The sequence below is a fragment of the Corvus hawaiiensis genome, chromosome 12 (genome assembly GCF_020740725.1).
Source record: "Corvus hawaiiensis isolate bCorHaw1 chromosome 12, bCorHaw1.pri.cur, whole genome shotgun sequence".
NCBI classification, from domain to species: Eukaryota; Metazoa; Chordata; class Aves; order Passeriformes; family Corvidae; genus Corvus; species Corvus hawaiiensis.
In genome coordinates this window covers 22747106-22766297 of record NC_063224.1, presented here as the reverse complement: position 1 = coordinate 22766297, position 19192 = coordinate 22747106, and positions in this window count along the sequence as shown.

Here is a 19192-nt window from a genome sequence, read left to right as displayed (position 1 = left end):
GCTGTTGGAATCTAACTGCATTTGGACACTTTGTCAGTCAGCATCACCAGGAGGCTTAACGGTTTAGGTTGAGAGGTGGTGCATGTCTTTTTTCAGAGGAATGGCCCAGTGAAGAGCAGTGTTCACTGCCATGACTGCCGTTGTCGCCTTCTAGAGAAATCTTGGTTCATTCAGAGAGAACTTCCTTGGTTCTGCTGGTTTGGTTTCGCAGCTGGAGCAAAGGTACAGCACTGGAAGCAATTCCTAGGGCAGAAGCGGGAGATAGCCAAAGCTCTGGACTTTGTTGTCCTCAGCACAGTGTAAGTGAGCGTAGTCTAATTGGAGGGGTGGTGAGCATCAGTGATATCAGATTTTTTACAAGTTCTTAATTCTGTCAAAACAAGAAAGAAGGAGAGTGATGAAGATGAAATCCTTTCCTCTTAAATCTGCCTACAGAGCAACTTCAGGGGTAGTTGTAATGTGTATTCACCTATTTTGAATTGCCCAAAACCAGGCCTAGAGATGCTTCAGAGACAGAGTCAGAGAAGCGGGTATTTGCTTTATTTGGCGCTGGGTGCGTGGGGGATCGCTCCTCCTAACACACCCACGCAGAGCACTCCATACAGTCCAGCATTACGTGTAAATTTTTTGAATATTCATCACATTCCTTGGGATAGGAGTAGTTCTAGAAATTACTTCTCGGAAGTCATTGATATCATTAGCAGACGTGCCACGCATGCGCTGTGTAGCCAGGTGGTCGCACTGAGGAAGGCTGCCCTTCTTCCTCGGGGGTCTTTCTGATAAAGATCAGTAGTCTCCGTCACAATGCACTTTTTACCTTTCTTTCTGGAGCATGCACAGTTCTTCACCGGATGATTCAGCGATCTCTGTGCTGGTTTTCAAAAGATCCTGTTCCTCTTATCTTGACAAGATTAAGGCAAGTGCTGCTGCTTAGGTTTTGTGATTAACATTTGCTGTCTCTTAGTAGTTCCCTCGTGTTTACATGAGTAAACTATGGATCAACCCCCTTCTCAATTTTAGCACTGAAAGGATATCAGAGTCATTTAAAGAGGTGTCTCCTATGGAGTACTATAAAACTGCCATCATGGTAACACGTTTTCATACAGTAGTTTTAGCACAGAAGTAATAGATGTACAATCTTGGATGTTTCAACCTGCTGACTCAAGAGCCAGTGTTGAGCTTTTCTCTTTTAAATCCAGTCTTAGAGCTCTGCAGGGATCACTACAGCATGACGTTGTGACAAGGGGATGCTGATTCATGCATAAACCTTTGATGCTTTCCTTCTATCTTCAAGCAGCTTTGCAAACCAGTGATGATCTGGCATGTTGCGACTTGAGAGTCATGGTAAAGGTTTCACCAAACACTTTGTAATATCATGCTGCAGCTTTCATTCCTAAGGAAATAGCATTGAGCATATGGCTGGCAAAATGCCAAAAGAATGAGCCAAAACCAATATCCTTTAATGGGAAAGATGGAAAACATTTAGATGTGTTTATTTGAACTAAAATTCCTGTGGACCAAGCCTAAATGTATTTCACACTAAATTCTTAGAACTGATTTTAAGGGAAGATGTGAGAAAGATGAATTCACAAGCGGAATTTTCAGCAGCATAATATTGAACATTTGTTAGTAGAACAAAGGCATATCACAGCGCGGGAGCACTTAGCAATATTGCTAGAGGCGTGGCTCCATTCATGTTACTGTGAACTTAAGTACTTTTTAAACATAGTCCTTAAGCCCAGAAAGTAATTTACACTTCACTCAACTTTTCCCCCCCTCCTGTCTGTGCCCCCTTGTGCCAGCGCACGCCAGCACGCTGCCGCCTCGGTCCTCTGGATAGCTCCAGAATTGAAGGCAGGCACCCCGCTCCGGTGCCTCCTCAGTCTCCAACCTAATTTGTAGTTGACAGATTCTTTGGGAGGTGTGAGTTTTGATGAGATAACAGACTTCCTGGGATGCATGCGGTTCATCTTCTTTGTTTCTTTAAGATGTCTTGGTTTCTACCTCTGTCATTTCTCAACTTAAAGGCCATTTATTATCACGTGTTTATTACCACGTTTCCCAACATGTTGCCACTCTTTCGAAGTTACAATTTACTCTAGTCTTGTTTTTACTTAACTGTATTTTACCTGTTTCTACATAGTACATGATCACTTCTAAATGTTAAAATCATATATGGGAAAGACAAGATTTATCGTTCACTCATTTATCACAGGAGGAATGTGTTAGCTGCTCGTGTTGCAGTTCACTTGTAATGCTGGTCTATTACCGCAGGCCTGGGCCCTAGGCTATATCACCATGTCGCGCAGCCATAGGGAGGAGGAGGAGAGAAGATCCAGCAGGCAGGAATTGTGCAGCAAGATTTATTCATTTAATTATTTTACAAACTCTTTTACAGACTTTCTTCTTCATAATCTATTTGGACAAAGGATCAGCCACCCCTTGGGGTGATTGGCTAAAATCCTAAAAGATCCATTGTCAAAATATTTTTCTACTATACCATAAACAAGACTTTTCAAGGTTGCAGGTGGCTTGGTCGTTTCCATACTCTGCTCCCTCTTCTGTGAGAGAGAAAAGTCTCTCACGGACTTAGAAAATAGCAAGAAAATCCTCGCTAGCAGCATTTTTGTATCTACACTGGTCCTTCTCATTTCCTTTTCTCTAGAACACATTTCTCAGGCTCAGTGAGCAGATGTGCGTGCAAGTGGTTTGGTGTGTCCTTGGAATTCCAATAGTCAGGATCAGATGGGTTTCTGCAGTGAAAGGATACAAGGAAACGAGGATATAGCCTACAGTGGGAACTCCTGTGATTTTGCTCCTCTCCAAACATTTCTCCTCTCCAAATGGATCTCTGTAGGAAACTTGACACATTCTTCTACTCCTGGGAGTCATGAATAAAGAAACCTGGGGTGTTTATTAGGTGACAGTGCTGTTCCTGCTGTGCACCTTTGCGCCTGGCTCACAGACCATTTTCACACAGCCGTGGTCCAGAATGCGGGCAGACAAAATCCCAGCAGTTTTCTCTTGCCTACTTGACTTTTCAAATTCTTATTATGTGATGATTATCGCATCGTTTTGTCCATAATATCTGAAATAATTTGCCATGCAGTTTTGAATACAGTGCAAATACGTATTTTACTCTTAGAAATTTGAAAGTGAGTTACATTTAATAGTAGTTTGTGAGTAGTATGGCAATCAGGCCTTAAATGCGCCAATCAGGCTTGTAAATAAACCCATATTATCAGTCAATCTCTTCAATCTATTCATGTGTTTATATGGGATTTTATTCCTATAGAATAGAAAACTCGGAGCAGTGGCAAAGAAGGGGGGGGCGGGTGGGGGTGGGGCAGCAGCGGCCCTGCTCTGAGCGGGGCAGGGAAAGGCAGGCTCGGGATGCCAGGGTTTCTCACCTGAGGCACCCGAGCAGATGGTGAAGAGTCCCTCTTTTAGTGAAGGTAGACTGTTAAGAAGGTTCCAATGCAACGGCCGCTCTTAGGAACAGAGCTGCACTCACGGTAGAAGAAAGGCAGCAGGAGACGGAATCCTGCAGTGGTGACCAATTCTCCCCGCAGCCACCGCAGCCTCTCTCCCCTCCGAATGCTTGAGAGAACAAGAGCTGGGGGCTGCATGCAACCCCGTTTTGCCAGTCCAAAGTTCACTGTATCTCTGCCCTCACAAGACACCTCAGCCAAAGGGAGTAGCCAGCTGCATCCCTCCCCTGAGCGGTGACAACTTCTTTTGTCTCTCTTAAGTGTCCAGTCGTTATTGTCTCCTAGCGTATGGGGGAAAGCTCCTTAAGAGAAAAAAAACCCCAAAAAAATAAAAGGAGAACTACTAAAACCCCAACATACGGGTGATTCTCACTTTCCTTCTCTGTCCTGTGGTGGTCGGCGATGGAAGAGACGGGGCAGATTGCTCGGATGCAAGAAGCCGATTTTATTGATACAGAGCTGAGTATACCTTTTCAGCAGTAACTAAAAATAGATTCTTATATAAGCAGCAATCACTATAACAACCATATCTATGTTTCTCAATAACATTGCAAAACTACAAGCTAGCATTAACCAACAGCAAGCATGCCGTTCCCTTATACTAGCTATTTCCTGGTAGGCCGTACTGCCTGCCATGGTTTGCGGCCTAGCAGCGTTAGCGCGTCCACTTCTGACATGAGTTTAGCAGTGCTCTCACTTCTGCTTTCTAGCTGTATCTCCACACTTCTCAGCTCCATGTAAAAGCACATGCTCTCAGTGTCGTAGAGTCCTTAGGGAAAGCAAACAGCGGTTCCGCTTCACACTGCTAAATGTGCCAGGACAGAAAACTTTCACTGACCTTGCCTTGCCTTTTCCTTGCAGCCTTTCCTCTTCAGAGTGAAAGATAGATTTAGAAGAACTATAAAGATTTTAGTTATAGGCTAGCTGTGTTGAGATTAGTTAGAGTAGGAAGGAATTTGGGCCCAGTGAGAGTTAATGAAAATAGTTAAGAGAGCTGGACCTGAAAGGGGTTTTAAGATGTGATTACCAAATAACTGATGATCTGTCATTTGCATGTTTGCTTAGCTGTGCTTAGAAGGAGGAATAGAAACTTTGATAAGTTGGTGTAGGGAACAAGGACAATTACCAATTTCCTCCCTTGGTGGGAACCCGTTCAAAAGTCACGCAAGAGGAAACTTAAGAGGTCACTAAAGTAATTCGGATTGTTAAAGTTCAAAAAGGCAAAAAGGCCAAAATGAGGAAGATGAGTTACTTCATCTTTCTTGGGACCATTGACCCAATTCAAGACCACTGACTCCATTCAGGACACACACTATGCATGCTTAATGACATTTAAGCTCATTTCCATATGAAGCGGAGAATGGGAGGTGTTAATGTTACGAATATGCATTTGTATTTTGGATATTCATAATATGTGGAAATAAAAAGCGTCGTGTTTGCTTGGATCGGGGCCCTGCGTCTTAGGCAGCGCGGCAAAGGCGGCCACCCCTCGTCGCTCTGGGAAGGCCGGCCTCGGATCCCCGCTCTCTCCACCGGCACGGGCAGTGCCAGCAGCCTCTCGCTGCGGCCGCCGCTGGCCGAAAGCCTCGCCGCGCACCGCCCGGCCGGCCCCCGCCGCTCCGCGGGGTCACACGGCACCTGCCGAGGGCGGCCGCCGAGCGACAGGAAGCAGAAGCGCTCACCGCCGCGCCACGCGCCGCCCCGCCCGGGCGCTCCTCTCCTCGCGCTACCACCATGGCGCCGGCCCGCCCCGCCCCGCCTTCCCCGTGGCCTGCGGCGCAACGCGGGTGCTCCGAGCCACGCAGCACGCGTGCGGCCGGGCCCTGCCGAACCGCAGGCGGAGCCGGGGCACGGCCCGGGCCGGAGAGCTTCCGGCGAGGCTGGGCGGGCGGCGAGCGCGGCCGAGCGGGGAGCGCGCCAGGCGGGGTCGGCCGGCGGCGCGATGGAGCACTGGATGGAGGCGGCAGCACCGCGCGGCATAAAATGGCTGATCGTCCCGCAGCCGCCCGCTCCGCAGCCCCTCGGCTGCTGTCGAGAAGGGCCCCGGCCCTGGCCGCGCCGGTGGCGCGGTGGCTCCGCAGCCCGCGGGCAGCCCTGGCGGGGCAGGGGAGAACTGCGAGCAGCTCCGGGACCATGCAGCCGTCTGTAACGCGCGGTGGGAGCCGCCGGGAACTATTTTACACCTGCCGGGGGGCTGGGGAGGAGCACGGAGAGCACGCAGCAGGTCGCTGCCGTTAGGGAAAATTAATCCACGATGCCTGAGGTTGATGTCCGAAAAGGAGACAGAGGAGTCCTGCAACATTCTTCGACTACAGGGAGAGTCTATGGGGCTTTTCCCCTGGGGTCTGTCAAACGGTTGCGGGATGCAGCCCCCTTTTGCTGTCAAGTTCCTGGCCACAGCACCCTCTTCCTTTTCCCCACTGGCTGAGGTATTCGGGAGATACAGATTTCCAGAACTGCCTACTCTAAGTCCCCCTCTAATATGCACCCCCCCTTTTGGCATCGAAAAGGAAGAAAAAAACCCCATTTCTAATTCTATTAAGTCTTTGTTGCCTTGCTCTAGGTTCAGGAATTTAACACGCCCTGGATTAATCAACAGTCTCTGATGATTAGTAACAGTTCTAGAGAACTAATAGTTTCTTCTGTTACTTCACTCCCCATAAGTTCGTAGCCTTGTCTACAGGCCAATTCACACGGTCTGTTTGTAAAGACTCATCCATCTCATTCCTTTTAATCCCTCCTCTTTTTATTTGATCTGTATTTGTCTTTACAAACCTTAATTACCATTGATTTAATTTTTTCTTCTTGAGTCTTCTTGGCTTTTGCTATTATTTGTAGTGACATCCTTTTCTGTCCTTTTGTAGTCCTTTCTGGATCAGGTAGGCATGGCTGCTAGCGGCATCCCCTTGACCACCTGCTGAAAGAGCTGCACCCAGCATGGTGTCACGCATGGTCAAAAGATTAGAGTTGCTATAGCATATAAGAGGAGAAATGGTATTCATTTAGCCCATAGCTGGCCAGTTAACCATGAAAACATGTCCCATTACCATCCTTTCAACACTTGGACAGGTCCATGAGCTGAGGTTATTTCCTTTGTTATTTGTTTGACCACATTTCCGCTGTCCTCTGCTTGCAAACAGCAGCTCGAGTCATTGAATTTCCCACAAACTCCTCCTTCTTCTGCTAACAGATAATCTAATACCATCCAATGTTGAAAATACTGCTTTCCTCATTGAAGTGGGTTGCTCAGCAAGACGGTCAAGAGCTGTGGCTGGCTGGTTGGTAATTATTTCTGAGACAGCTTGTAACCTAATTATCTCATTGAAATGATAAATGGGTTCCCAGGCATCTGGGATTAATTCCTTAGGTTTCCAAGGGGCTGGTCCATCGTGTTGCGTAACTTGTTCTGGTGGCCATTCATCTTTTCCCCGTTTTGGGGTGCTCCCTGCAGCCAAGGCTGCCTCAGCTGACTGCTTTTCTCTAATTAAATCCTCACAGATTTTGATTCCTAAGCGATTTCCCTGAATTTGTAGTAGCAAAAAGAACAATGGTCTAATATACCCCAGGGATATACCATATCCCTGACCAGTTTGGAGGTAACCTGAGCTAAGCATGTTGGCCACAAATCCAATAATGTCCTTTCAAAGCCCGTGTTCCATTAGCAAAGGGGCCTTCCTACCCTTGGTCATCAATTGGCGGGTCAAAATACAGCAGGATTCCCGGGCCTAACGGTCCTCCAACAATAGCTGCCCCACCATAAGGGTCACAGTATTTGCATTTCCAAGCTCCCACACAGGGTTCCCATCTACATTTACATCTGCAAGTTGCTTGGTTGGATTTGGAGCAGAACTCACTAAAAGGCTTTGAGTTCCAATCCGGTGTTGCCATTCCCACTGATAATCACAAACAACATGTCTTCTACTTGTGGAATTTTTGTGGGGACAGCTTAAAAATAGATGGTCAAAAAAACCCCTTGTCCCTCCCCATTGCTTTACAGGCTTCCAAATATTCTTCGTAAGAACACCTTACGCAGCTACCATTAGTGAGCTGAACAGGTATTTGATTGCAATTGTTTTGATATTTGGAACAATTGTAAGGAGGGCAATTGAAGGGCCAAACCCAATTGCTTAAAGCCAGAGAGAAAGTCAATTGACAAACGCCTTTTCCTACATAGACCCGTGTTGCAGTGGGGATCCTGCAACACGCATATATCAAACCAGGAGTCCCGCGCAAAGGAAATATATATGGACAGACAGATTCTTGCTAGCTGTTTCAGAGATGTTTATTTCTCCAGCCGCATGGCCGGAGCTCTGCTGAGGAACTGTTCCAGTCACGGGACCCGAGGGTCCTTCTGCCCGCGCAGGGAACACAAACCAACCAATGGGAACGAGGCTGAGCAGGGACAGGGAAGCCCCGTGTCTGTGCCCTCAGGGCCCCTCTCCCAGGGCTACACGGCGGGGGAGGGACCCCAACACCTCACCCGTTTTATTTTAATAAAAGGAGAATGAAAACAACTGGATAAACATAACAAGAACAGTTTCAAGACAAAACAAGCCACCCTCCTGAGTCTTTAAATGTCCAAACAGATTCTGTGGAACATCTTAGGGCTGACAGAAGGGAGACAGAACTCTGAGCATGCTTTGTGGGGAAACTGAGGCAGGAGAGGGTTTAACTTCTTCCCTCCCCCTTTTCATCCCCCACTCGGCATTGGAAAGGGATTTTTGGGGACACAATTGGCAAAAGCATGGTTTTGTGAGGGAAACCATGGGTGAAAAAACGGATTTGGAATACACTGGGGGTAATAGGACATAGGGTAAAAGGGAAAGGTGGGATTAGGAAAGGGAGACTGTAGGGGGGACTTACAATGGAGATACTGTCTAACATGACTACGATTTTTTGCATATATACTGCCTTTTACAGGAACACCATCAGGCCCAGTGACCTGCGATGCTTGTAACCCTTTTCTCCCTAGTACAATATTAAATTCCACCACCTCTCCATCTCCCAAGCTTGGGATGCATTTTTCAGGGTTATTCTTTTTAATAGCAGTTCTATGCACGAATATGTCTTGCTGGTTGTCACACCTTGTTATAAAACCATAATTTTGCTTAACATTATACCATTTTACTATCCCTAAGGTCTTAGTTACTATGATCTTTTCATTTTTCCGAGTGGCTGCTGTTTTCTGTCTCGCTGCGTCTTTGCTCTCTCCTTTGGTCGCTCCCGTGTTGGAATTGTCGGGGCTGCTGGTGCCCGCGCGCTCTTCCCGGGGTCGCGTTCGGGGCTGTGCGGGCCGGGCCGGGCCGCGCCGCTCAGTTCTCCGTGCGTCGCCTCCTCTGGTCGCAGTTTCGCTGCCGCTGCCGGGCGCTGCACCCACATCTCGGCCGGGCCCCCGAGCGATGACCACCCCGCGCCCTGCTCCAGCGCGCGTCTCGGCTGGGCACGGCTCCGCTCCACCGCCACCGCCGCCAGCCGCCGCCCGCGCGCCGCCCCTCTCGGTCGGGCGTTCACGGGGCTCGCTCCACCACGCGCTGCACAGGACCGGGCGGGCACTGCCGGGTCCCGCTGCTCCCGCCGCGCCTCGCTCCGCCACCGACACTGCGGCTCGCATGGCTCCGCCCGCGTGCGGGAACTGCCTCGCTGCTGCTTGCAGAGCACTCGGTGCACGTGGCCTGGGCCGCACGGTCCCTGTGCCAGGCTTCCCTTCGCCAGGACACAGCTGACATTGCTCAACAGTCTCGGTAACTAAATAATATTCACGAAAATATTCTTCCATCGGCATATATTTTGACTCCAGTATTAACTGTGTCCAAACGGTTTTCCAAAAGCCCTTGGTAAGAATTAAATCCCAAGAAACATAGAAAAAGTTCTTAAACAACCATGCCAGGAAGTGTTTCAGTTCTTTTTGAGCTTGAATCAAGCTAAAATTTACAAATCGTTGTTCAAGAATCATTTTAAGTTTAAGATAAATGTCCATATGCGGCTCTGAGAGCCAAGAGTCTTCCCACGGTTCCTCCATAGTTTAGATACGGAATAGCAAAGCAAAACCAAGAAGAGGAATCCAAAGTTTCCAGGGTTTACTCACACAAATCAGTCGCTTAGGGATCGGGGATCGTTCTGCTCACAATTCTCCACCATTTGTTGCAGTGGGGATCCTGCAACACGCATATATCAAACCAGGAGTCCCGTGGAAAGGAAATATATATGGACAGACAGATTCTTGCTAGCTGTTTCAGAGATGTTTATTTCTCCAGCCGCATGGCCGGAGCTCTGCTGAGGAACTGTTCCAGTCACGGGACCCGAGGGTCCTTCTGCCCGCGCAGGGAACACAAACCAACCAATGGGAACGAGGCTGAGCAGGGACAGGGAAGCCCCGTGTCTGTGCCCTCAGGGCCCCTCTCCCAGGGCTACACGGCGGGGGAGGGACCCCAACAGACCCGCCCTGTCCTGTTTAGGCAATAAGTGCCTGTTGGAGAAGAATGAAGTGGCCATGGACTTCCTTCTTTGGCCCCAAATCCCATGCCATTGTGGCCCTCCCATTGACCCACCATTTAGGTTCAGCTGGGCTAGCCAACCATGGCCACTCTTCAGATCCTCCTGGCCCTCCACAGAGCCAGCAATTGCTAAGGTTAAAAGCTTTTGCTACTTCTTCTCCTAAGGCTGCAAATTGATTCTCCCACTCCTGGCCTAAACTTAGCTGACCATATAAAAGTAGAATTATTAAGGAAAATGTTTTAATAGTGTGATCTAATTAGCTAGTCTAATTTTCCCATTGTCTTCAGCACCACCTGTGGCAATTGACGACACAGAAACTACTTAACGTGAAACAATGGCTGCAAGTATTAGCGCCCCAGTGAGTGGAGATTCTAGAGGAGGGATACCCATAGAGACTATTTCAGCAGATGGTCTGTGAGTCGGCACTCAGGGCTTCCTCTGATGTCAAAGCACTGGCTACTGCTCCGGCCCACTCCTGCAGAGTGTCAGTCACGGCCTCCCGGCCTTCTCCTCCAGCTGAGATGTGCAAATCTCTGAGGCTTCAGAGACCTTGACCCGAGAGTGACGGGTCCACCTGTGTTCAGCTGTCTTGATGGCTGTTTCTGTCATCAGTGACACTTGGAATGGGCCACGCCATTTCACCGCCACTGGCGCTTCTTTCTACTCCTTAACTAGGACTCAATCTCCTGGTTGGAGGTTACAAGCAGCAAAGTCCAAAGGTGGGGCTTGTGCCAGCTGAGCTTCCTGTTGAAGGGGTTTCACAAGAAGCAGTATCCTGGCCACAGATGGTTTTAAATATACATCACTTACCTCTACTCCCCCACTAGGTTGAGACTTACCCGGGTAATTCGTAACAACGACGGAAAGGGGGATAACGGAATCTCTCTTCTGGCTCGGGCTCTCATTCTCGCCAAAGCCAATGTCCAAAGCCTTAGCCATGGCATCTTGGTTTCTATTAGCAGCTTCAAAAGGTGTTTCTTTCTCTATTCATTGTTTTCTACCCGAGCTGAGCTCTGGGGGTGCCAGGGCCTATGGAGGTTCCATTGTGTTCCTAAAGAAGCCAAAACCCCTTGAAGGATCTTTCCTGTAAAATGAGTTCCCCTATCTGAGTCTATTGCTTCTACAATGCTGTATCTTGGAATGATTTGTTCCAAAGATGCCTTCATAACTGATCCTGTCGTTGCTGAAGCAGTTGGAAATGCTTCTGGCCACCTTGCTAGCTGACATACCATTAGCAGAAGATATGAAGCCTTCCCACTTGGGGCATGTCAGGAAAATCCACCTGGCATCTTTCGAAGGGACATGCAGCCCAAGGCCTCCCTCCCCTGGCAAGTTACTTTGTAACTTGGCTGTTTGCTTTAGCACAGATCAAGCAACCTTCAACAGCTCGTTTTGCCAGTCTAAAAAGACCCCCAGCAACATACAGCATGAGGAAGGCTTCTGCCAATCCTCAGGAAGTGCAAGGACTCTCTTCACGGAGTTCTTTTAATATTGGTAGGGCCAAAGCTTCTGGTATCTCTTGTTTGCCATCCCTTATAAACCAATTCTTGTCTTTTTTCTCTGCCACACGGCTTTTTACTGTATCTCGAACTCCTCTGGTAGAAAAGACAGCTTCCCGGGCAGTGATGGAGTCGCTGGGAGCAAAGGAGGCATCTTGGAGAGTTCTGGCAGAAGTGTTGCTTTCTGAATTTCTTCATCCACCAAAAAGGAGACAGAGGAGTCCTGGAACATTCTTCAACTACAGGGAGAGGCCATGGGGCTTTTGCCATGGAGTCTCTCAACTGATTGCGGGACGCAGCCCCCTTTTTATGCTAAGTTCCTGGCAACAGCACCCTCTGAGGTACTCGGGAATGACAGACTTCCGGAACTGCCTACTCTATGCTCCCCTCTAATAGGCACCCCCCTCTTGGTATGGAAAAGGAAGAAAATGAAACTATTCCTAATGCTATTAAGTCTTTGTTGCCTTGCTCTAGGTTCAGGAATTTAACACGGCCTTGGCTGAGCAACAGTCTCTGTCGATTAGTAACAGTTTCTAGAACTAACACTTTCTTCTGTTACTCCCCTACCAGTAAATTCCTAGCCTTGTCTAAGGACGGATTCACACGGTCTCTTTGTAAAGACACATCCATGTTACTCCTTTCACTCCCACACCTTCTTGGAGGTGGGACGGCTCCCCCTGGCACAGCACCTGGCACAAAACCCCCCTATGCGCACACGCACACCTGCACTTACCCTGCACTCCGCTGCACACACACACACACACCTCCCGCACACTAACACCCCCCTCCACATCCCCACCATGCTACTTGCAGTGGCCCCGCCCCTGCCATCCCGGCCGGCTGGCAGCACCCACTCCTCACATGCTTCCCCATGCCTTGCGTTTCCTTGCTGCCCCCTCTGTAGCCTTCCCTCAACCTGCCTTTTCTCCACTGCCTTGCATTGGCTTGCTCACCCATCCCCCACCTGACTTCCTCTCACATTCGTCTAGGTCTGGCCTCACCTTTCCTTTTCCTTCTAGGACCCTCATTGCCTTGCCTCGCCTCGCCTCGCAAAGCCACCACTTGCCTTGCCCTGCCCTTGAAGCCCTCCCTTGCCTTGCATGACCTTGCTCACCCCTCCCCCTCCTGGAATTCAAGACCCCTTTTCAATGACATTTCATGGCCTTGCCCTGCCCCTTCTGCTCCTCCTAGGAATCTCAAAGCTCTCAAGCATCTCCGGTGTTTCAGGATCACAGGAGAGGAAGACCAGGGGAGGACGCATGTTGCCACACTCATCTCCATGGGCAGCCTTTGTCTGGGAGCAATCCTTGCATGTCTTGAATCTTGGAAGGGCAATTCACATTTTGCCCTTGAGCTCGGGGACCAGAATGAGAGTTCTTTTGCATACAAAGGAAAGCAGGTAGCTCAAGTCTTTGAGGTGCAGAGGAGACATGACCCACGCGGGATCAAGGCCACACAAAGCACTTGGTCCTGGCCACTTTTGTGTACCAGCAGTCCTTGAATGTACTTCTCACCTGCCTTGCCTGGCCTTGCCTTGGCAACACAACAGTTTCCTTGTCTTGCCCTGCTAGCCCTCTGGAGCCCGCTGGAGCCTTGCATTCCTTTGCATGGCCATGCCCCACCCTTGACCTGCCTACTGCTTTCCTCCAGGGCCTTGACTTGCCAAGCACTTCCTGTTTCTGCCTGGCCTTCCCATCAGTGGACTTTCCTTCCTACGGCCAGCCTTGCCTCTAACGTCTGGGCCTTCTCTTGCCTACCACTCCATTTGTTTTCCCCTCACTGCTCTGGTCTTGCTTAGCTCTCCCTTGACTTGCCCACAATTGCCTGCACTTGCTTTGCAGCGCCTTGCCTGCATGGAAGGCAAGGCCAAGAGTGGTAAGCAGGGCAAAGCAAAGCCAGCAAGTTGTAGGTAGTGCGAGGCAAGGCAGACGTAGGCAAAGGAAGCAGAGCAAGGGTAGCTTAAGAAGAACTCGACAAGGTACTGAAGGCAAGGCAAGGCCAAGAGACTCGGAGTGCCTTTCCGTGGGAAGGCAAGGACATAGTGCCAGTGTTGCTGGAGCAGATGTTAAGGTGGCATGGGGAGGAATAGAAAGTGCTGAGAACAGCGTGTGTGCTGCTAGTTTGAGGGGTGCAGTTGAAGTTGTAGGCAGCAAGATCTTCCTCAGCTGGCACTGTTTTGAGCTCTGTTTTTGCCAGATGGTTTCAAGTTGGTGGGCAGAATCTGCGAGAGGGAAAAGATTTGTTTGGGCCAAAGAGGTTTGTCTGGCTCTTGGAGTGTGGTGTAAAGAAGAGTCTGCTCTTGGAAGGGGAAGATGAGGGAAATCTTTTTGTCCTGATGTGCTGTTGATTGGAGTGCAGGGACGTTTGCAACTTGCCTCTGCCGTTGGGGCGGTTTCGAGCAGCGCCAGGTGCTTGGCCTTCTTTTGCAAGTCGTCAGCGCCATCGTGCGGTTGTTTCGATGAGCGCTGACAGTGCCGGGGAAAAAGCCAAGCGCTTCGCTGGCGCGGCCCCAGTCGCGTGCGAGCAGTTGGTGGAAGAGCTCCGCTGTGCATCTTGCCTCTTGGAGACACAAAAGAATGTGATCCTGCGCGTCGCGGGGAAGCAAGAGGAATCTTTTCATTGTTGGCTGTGCAGTTTCGAAGCGGCAAAAGTCAAGGCAGTTCCAGCACGGCCTCTTTCTTTCAGAACCTTCTCTGTGCCATCTTGAACATGCTCAACATGGAACTCGCACCCACTGAACTGCATCAAAGGTCCTGGAGAGACGCACTTTCCTTCAAGCTCTAGGTACCATCCTACCCTCCACCTCTCGCGGATCCCAAAGCCCTTCCAACATCCAGCAGCTGCACGCAGAGAACAAGTGCTAGAACAAGGCGTTGGCCTTCCTAGTCCCTCTAAAGTCTGTAAACTAGGCGAAACATTGCAGTGACCAGCACTTTCCTTCGCAACTATCTATAGAGCGTCATCACATTCTCTCAGAGTGGCTAAGTCCACCCTTGCAGCGCAGCATTTCCAGCCACAGTTGGGACTGAGAGATGGGCCAGGTGAGAAAGCATTTGTTGACTATCCCTCGTCTCTGGAAGACTTGATACTCGCAGCGCAATCACGTCCACACACCTTCAGTGTGGCCAAGTTCAAGCAGCTAGAGCTCACAGAGATGGGAGAGTCAGGAGAGAAGCCGTTCCAAAAGTAGCGTGTACTTACAGCAGCATTAAACCTGTGCACAGTAGTCTACAGCACTGTAGACCGTGGCTTCTCTGACAAGACTTGCCATCCCATTGTTGGCTCTCGCAGCTCGGTTGCTAGCTGCTCTCCTGAAGAAAAGAACTAGAAGGAAAAGCCAATGCTGGGCTGCACCTTCCCCTTGCCTCACGTAAAAGCCATTTCAACTCCCCGCTGCACTCTCTACTTCCCCTCTGCTTGGCATCGACCACTGTGTTTTCAGCATCTCGGAGCCGAAAGGTAAGCGCCAGTGTTCCCAGGGATGGTTGGAAGAGGGATAAGTAGTAGCACAAGTAGCTGTCGTTGAACTTCCTCCTTCTCAATGCTAACGTGAAGTCGGCAGGCAGGCGAGCGCCAGCCACGCTCCTTTCTCAGTTTGTACGCTGCGGACGCGAGCCCGGTGCTCGGCGCCTTCGTTCGGCCTCTTTAGTACCCATGTGGCGCTTTCGTTCTGCCGGAGTCGAAGCGTCGTCTACTTCTCGCCCAGAGAGCACGGTGCCGGCAGCGAAATGCTCCAGCCCACTGCTTGTGCCGACACACGCCTGGGCTATGCACTTTGCCTCTCAGCGACATACAGCAGCACATTCGGTCTAAATGAAAAGGGAAAGATTCTCGGCTACGTCTGGCCCAGAGAACAGCTGTAGTTCAACGGGCTTAGCCGGAGCTTGCCCCGACGCGTGGGAACTTGTATTTGCACCACATTCCAGTGGCAGTCCTCTTTCCTTTACAGGCTGCACAGCGCCGTCAGATCGCGGTGCTCTCTGCACGTGCCTTCTCACTTCCAAGTAGCACCGCGCACATTAGAGCCTTGCAGGGAGAGAAGACGCGGATAGTCGTCTCGCAGAGAAGAACGTGGCAGGGCGAAAAGGTGTTCTTCTTTTGTCCTCCTCGTCGCCCAGAGTGTGGTGCTGTGTTGAAAGTCTTGGCCAGCGAAAAGTTAATCCAGCCAGCGTTTCTCTCCTGATGCATTTCGCTGAGCGAGAGCTACGCGGACAGTTTGGACTCTGTGAAGCAGCAAGAAAATGATTGTACGTCGAGCTGAGGAAAATCCGTGCACAGCACACTGTGGCCGCGTGCAGTGTTGGCGCTGAAGAGCGGCAAAGCTCAAAGGCATCGCTGGGCTTCAGTTCTGTCCAGACCGCAGAAGGCGAAGAACGAAGCAGCTGAGCACCGGCTGCATGTACTCAGTGGAGCGAATTTCAAATGTCCAGTCAAAAGCCTCTTCACAAGCAGATTCAGCTGAGAATGCTCTAGCTGCTTCACAAAGGAAGGCGCTGTGTTGCACTCCTGGACACAACCTGGTCAGAAGCAGGTTCTTACACCTTCAGTGCTGCAGAGTCCATGCAGCTGGAGCACAGCCAGAAGGACGCGTCCAGAAAGAAGGCGTTCTTCAAGTACCCCCTCTTCCAAGTAGCCTTGAAACTGAGCACAACACACTGCGGCTCAGGAGGTTCCTTCTCAGATAGACGTGCCGTCACATTCTTCACTCTCGCAGCTCTGTTGCCCACTTGCCGCAGCTGCTGCCAAAGAAAAAGGCTCCAGAAGTAAAAGTCACTGCTGGACTGCCCTTTCCCCTTGCCTCATGTCAAGCACCAGAAACTGTCCGCTGCACTCTCTATTTCCCTTCTCCGCCGCATGGCGAAGCATAAACGTAATCGCAATTGTTTCCAGGGGAAAGCTGGAAGAGAATTAGGAAGCAGCACAAGTAGCTGCAAGTTGGACTTTAAGTTTCGAGCTGCTAATGTGAATCCGAAAACAAGCGAGTGGCAGCCACGCTTCCTCTTGCAGCCTGTGCGATGCACACACCAGCTCGGTGCTCTGCCTTTGTTCTTATGCTCTTCGTAGCAGGTCGCGCCTTCGTTTTGCTGGAGACAAACCGTCGTCTACTTGTCGCCCAGAGAGCACGGTGCCGGCAGCCAAATGCTGCAGGCTGCTGCTTCTGCCGAAACACGCCTGGGCTATGCAATTTCTCTCTAGCGCTGAAGTAGCGCCACATTCTGTTTGCTTTGTAGCCAGCATCTTTACGGAAAGCTTCTCGGCTACGTCTGGCACAGAGAACAGCTTTATTTAACCGGCTTACACGGAGCTTGCACCCGACGCGTGGAACTTGTATTTGCACCACATTCCAGTGGCAGTCCTCTTTCCTTTACAGGCAGCACAGCGCCGTCAGATCGCGGTGCTCTCTGCACGTGCCTTCTCACTTCCAAGTAGCACCGCACACATTAGAGCCTTGCAGGGAGAGAAGACGCGGATAGTCTTCTCGGCACAGAAGAACGTGGCAGGGCGAAAAGGTGTTCTTCTTTTGTCCTCCTCGTCGCCCAGAGTGTGGTGCTGTGTTGAAAGTCTTGGCCAGCGAAAAGCTAATCCAGCCAGTGTTTCTCTCCTGATGCATTTCGCTGAGCGAGAGCTGAGGAAAATCCTTGCACAGCACACTGTGGATGCGTGCAGTACACACGCAGAAGAGCGGCACTGCTAAAAGTCATCGCTGGGCTTCAGTTCTGTCCAGACCGCAGAAGGCGAAGAACGAAGCAGCTGAGCACCCGCTGCATGTACTCAGTGGAGCGAATTTCAAATGTCCAGTCAAAAGCCTCTTCACTAGCAGATTCAGCTGAGAATGCTCTGGCTGCTTCACAAAGGAAGGTGCTGTGTTGCACTCCTGGACACTACCTGGTCAGAAGCAGGTTCTTACCCCTTCAATGCTGCAGAGTCCATGCAGCTGGAGCACACCCAGAAGGACGCGTCCAGCTAGAAGGCGTTCTTCAAGTACCCCCTCTTCCAAGCAGCCTTGAAACTGAGCACAACACACTGCGGCTCAGGAGGTTCCTTCTCAGATAGACGTGCCGTCACATTATGCACTCTCGCAGCGCCGTTGCCCACTTGCAGCAGCTGCTGCCAAAGAAAAAGGCTCCAGAAGTAAAAGTCACTGCTGGACTGCCCTTTCCCCTTGCCTCACGTCAAGCACCAGAAACTGTCCGCTGCACTCTATTTCCATTCTCCGCCGCATCTACCACTGTAATCTCTGCATCTCAAAGCATAAACCCCGGCACAATTCTTTCCTGGGAAAGCTGGAAGAGAGGTAGCAGCACAAGTAGCTGCAAGTTTCCGACTGCTAATGTGAATCCGAAAACAAGCGAGTGGCAGCCACGCTTCCTCTTGCAGCCTGTGCGGTGCACACACCAGCTCGGTGCTCTGCCTTCATTCTTATGCTCTTCGTAGCAGGTGGCACTTTCGTTTTGCTGGAGACGAACCGTTGTCTACTTGTCGCCCAGAGAGCACGGTGCCGGCAGCGAAATGCTGCAGGCTGCTGCTTCTGCCGAAACATGCCCGGGCTATGCAATTTCTCTCTAGCGCTAGGTAGCACAACCTTCTGTCTGCCTGGTGGTCCTTATCTTAAGGGAAAGATTCTCGGCTACGGCTCGCACAGAGAAGTGTTCCGGGACAATACATGTGTTTTATTACCCCTTCTCGCAATAAGACTGTGGTGCTGCGTTGGAACTGTTGGCCTGTGAAAGGCTAATCCAGCAAGTGCTTCTTCTCTCCTGACACATTTCTCTGAGCGAGACCTTGTGCGGACAGTTGGGCTCTGCGAAGCAGAACGGCTGTAGTGTCACGTAGCGCTGAGGAAAATCCGTGCAAAGAGCACTGTGCATGCGTGCAGTACACACACTGAAGAGAGCCACAGCTGAATGCTTCAGTTCTGTCCAGCGCCGGTAAGGGAGAAGAACGCAGCCCCAGGCCACTGGGCTGGTGTGTGCGATGACTATGAGCTTTGCCGCTCTTCTGCGTGTATACTGCACGCATCCACAGTGTGCAGTGCACGGATTTTCCTCAGCTCTCGCTCAGCAAAATGCATCAGGAGGGAAGCACTTGCTGGATTAGCCTTTCACTGGCCAACAGTTCCAACGCAGCACATAGTCTCACTGCGAGAAGGGGTAATAATACGTATCCACGCTTTCAGCACAGCACCACAATCTGGGCGACGAGGAGGACAAAAGAAGAACACCTTTTCGTCTTTGCACGATTTTCTCTGCCACACATCTATCCACGTCTTTGCTCCCTGCAAGGCTCTAATGTGCGCGGTGCTACTTGGAAGTGAGAAGGCACGTGCAGAGGAGCACTGCGATCTGACGGCGCTGTGCAGCCTGTAAAGGAAAGAAGACTACCCCTGGAATGTGGTGCAAATACAAGTTCCCACGCGTCGGGGTAAGCACCGGGTAAGCCCGTTGAACTAAAGCTGTTCTCTGTGCCAGACGTAGCTGAGAATCTTTCCCTTGATATTCAGGCTACAAAGCAAACAGAATGTGGTGCTACCAAGGGCAGCGAAGGAAAATGCACAGCCCAGGTGTGTTTCGGAAGAATCAGCAACCTGGAGCGTTTCTCTGCCGGCGTGCCCTCTGTGCGACAAGATGACGACGGAAAGAATTGGGCCGGGGTTTATTCTTCGAGATGCAGAGATTACAGTGGTAGATGCGACGGAGAATGGAAATA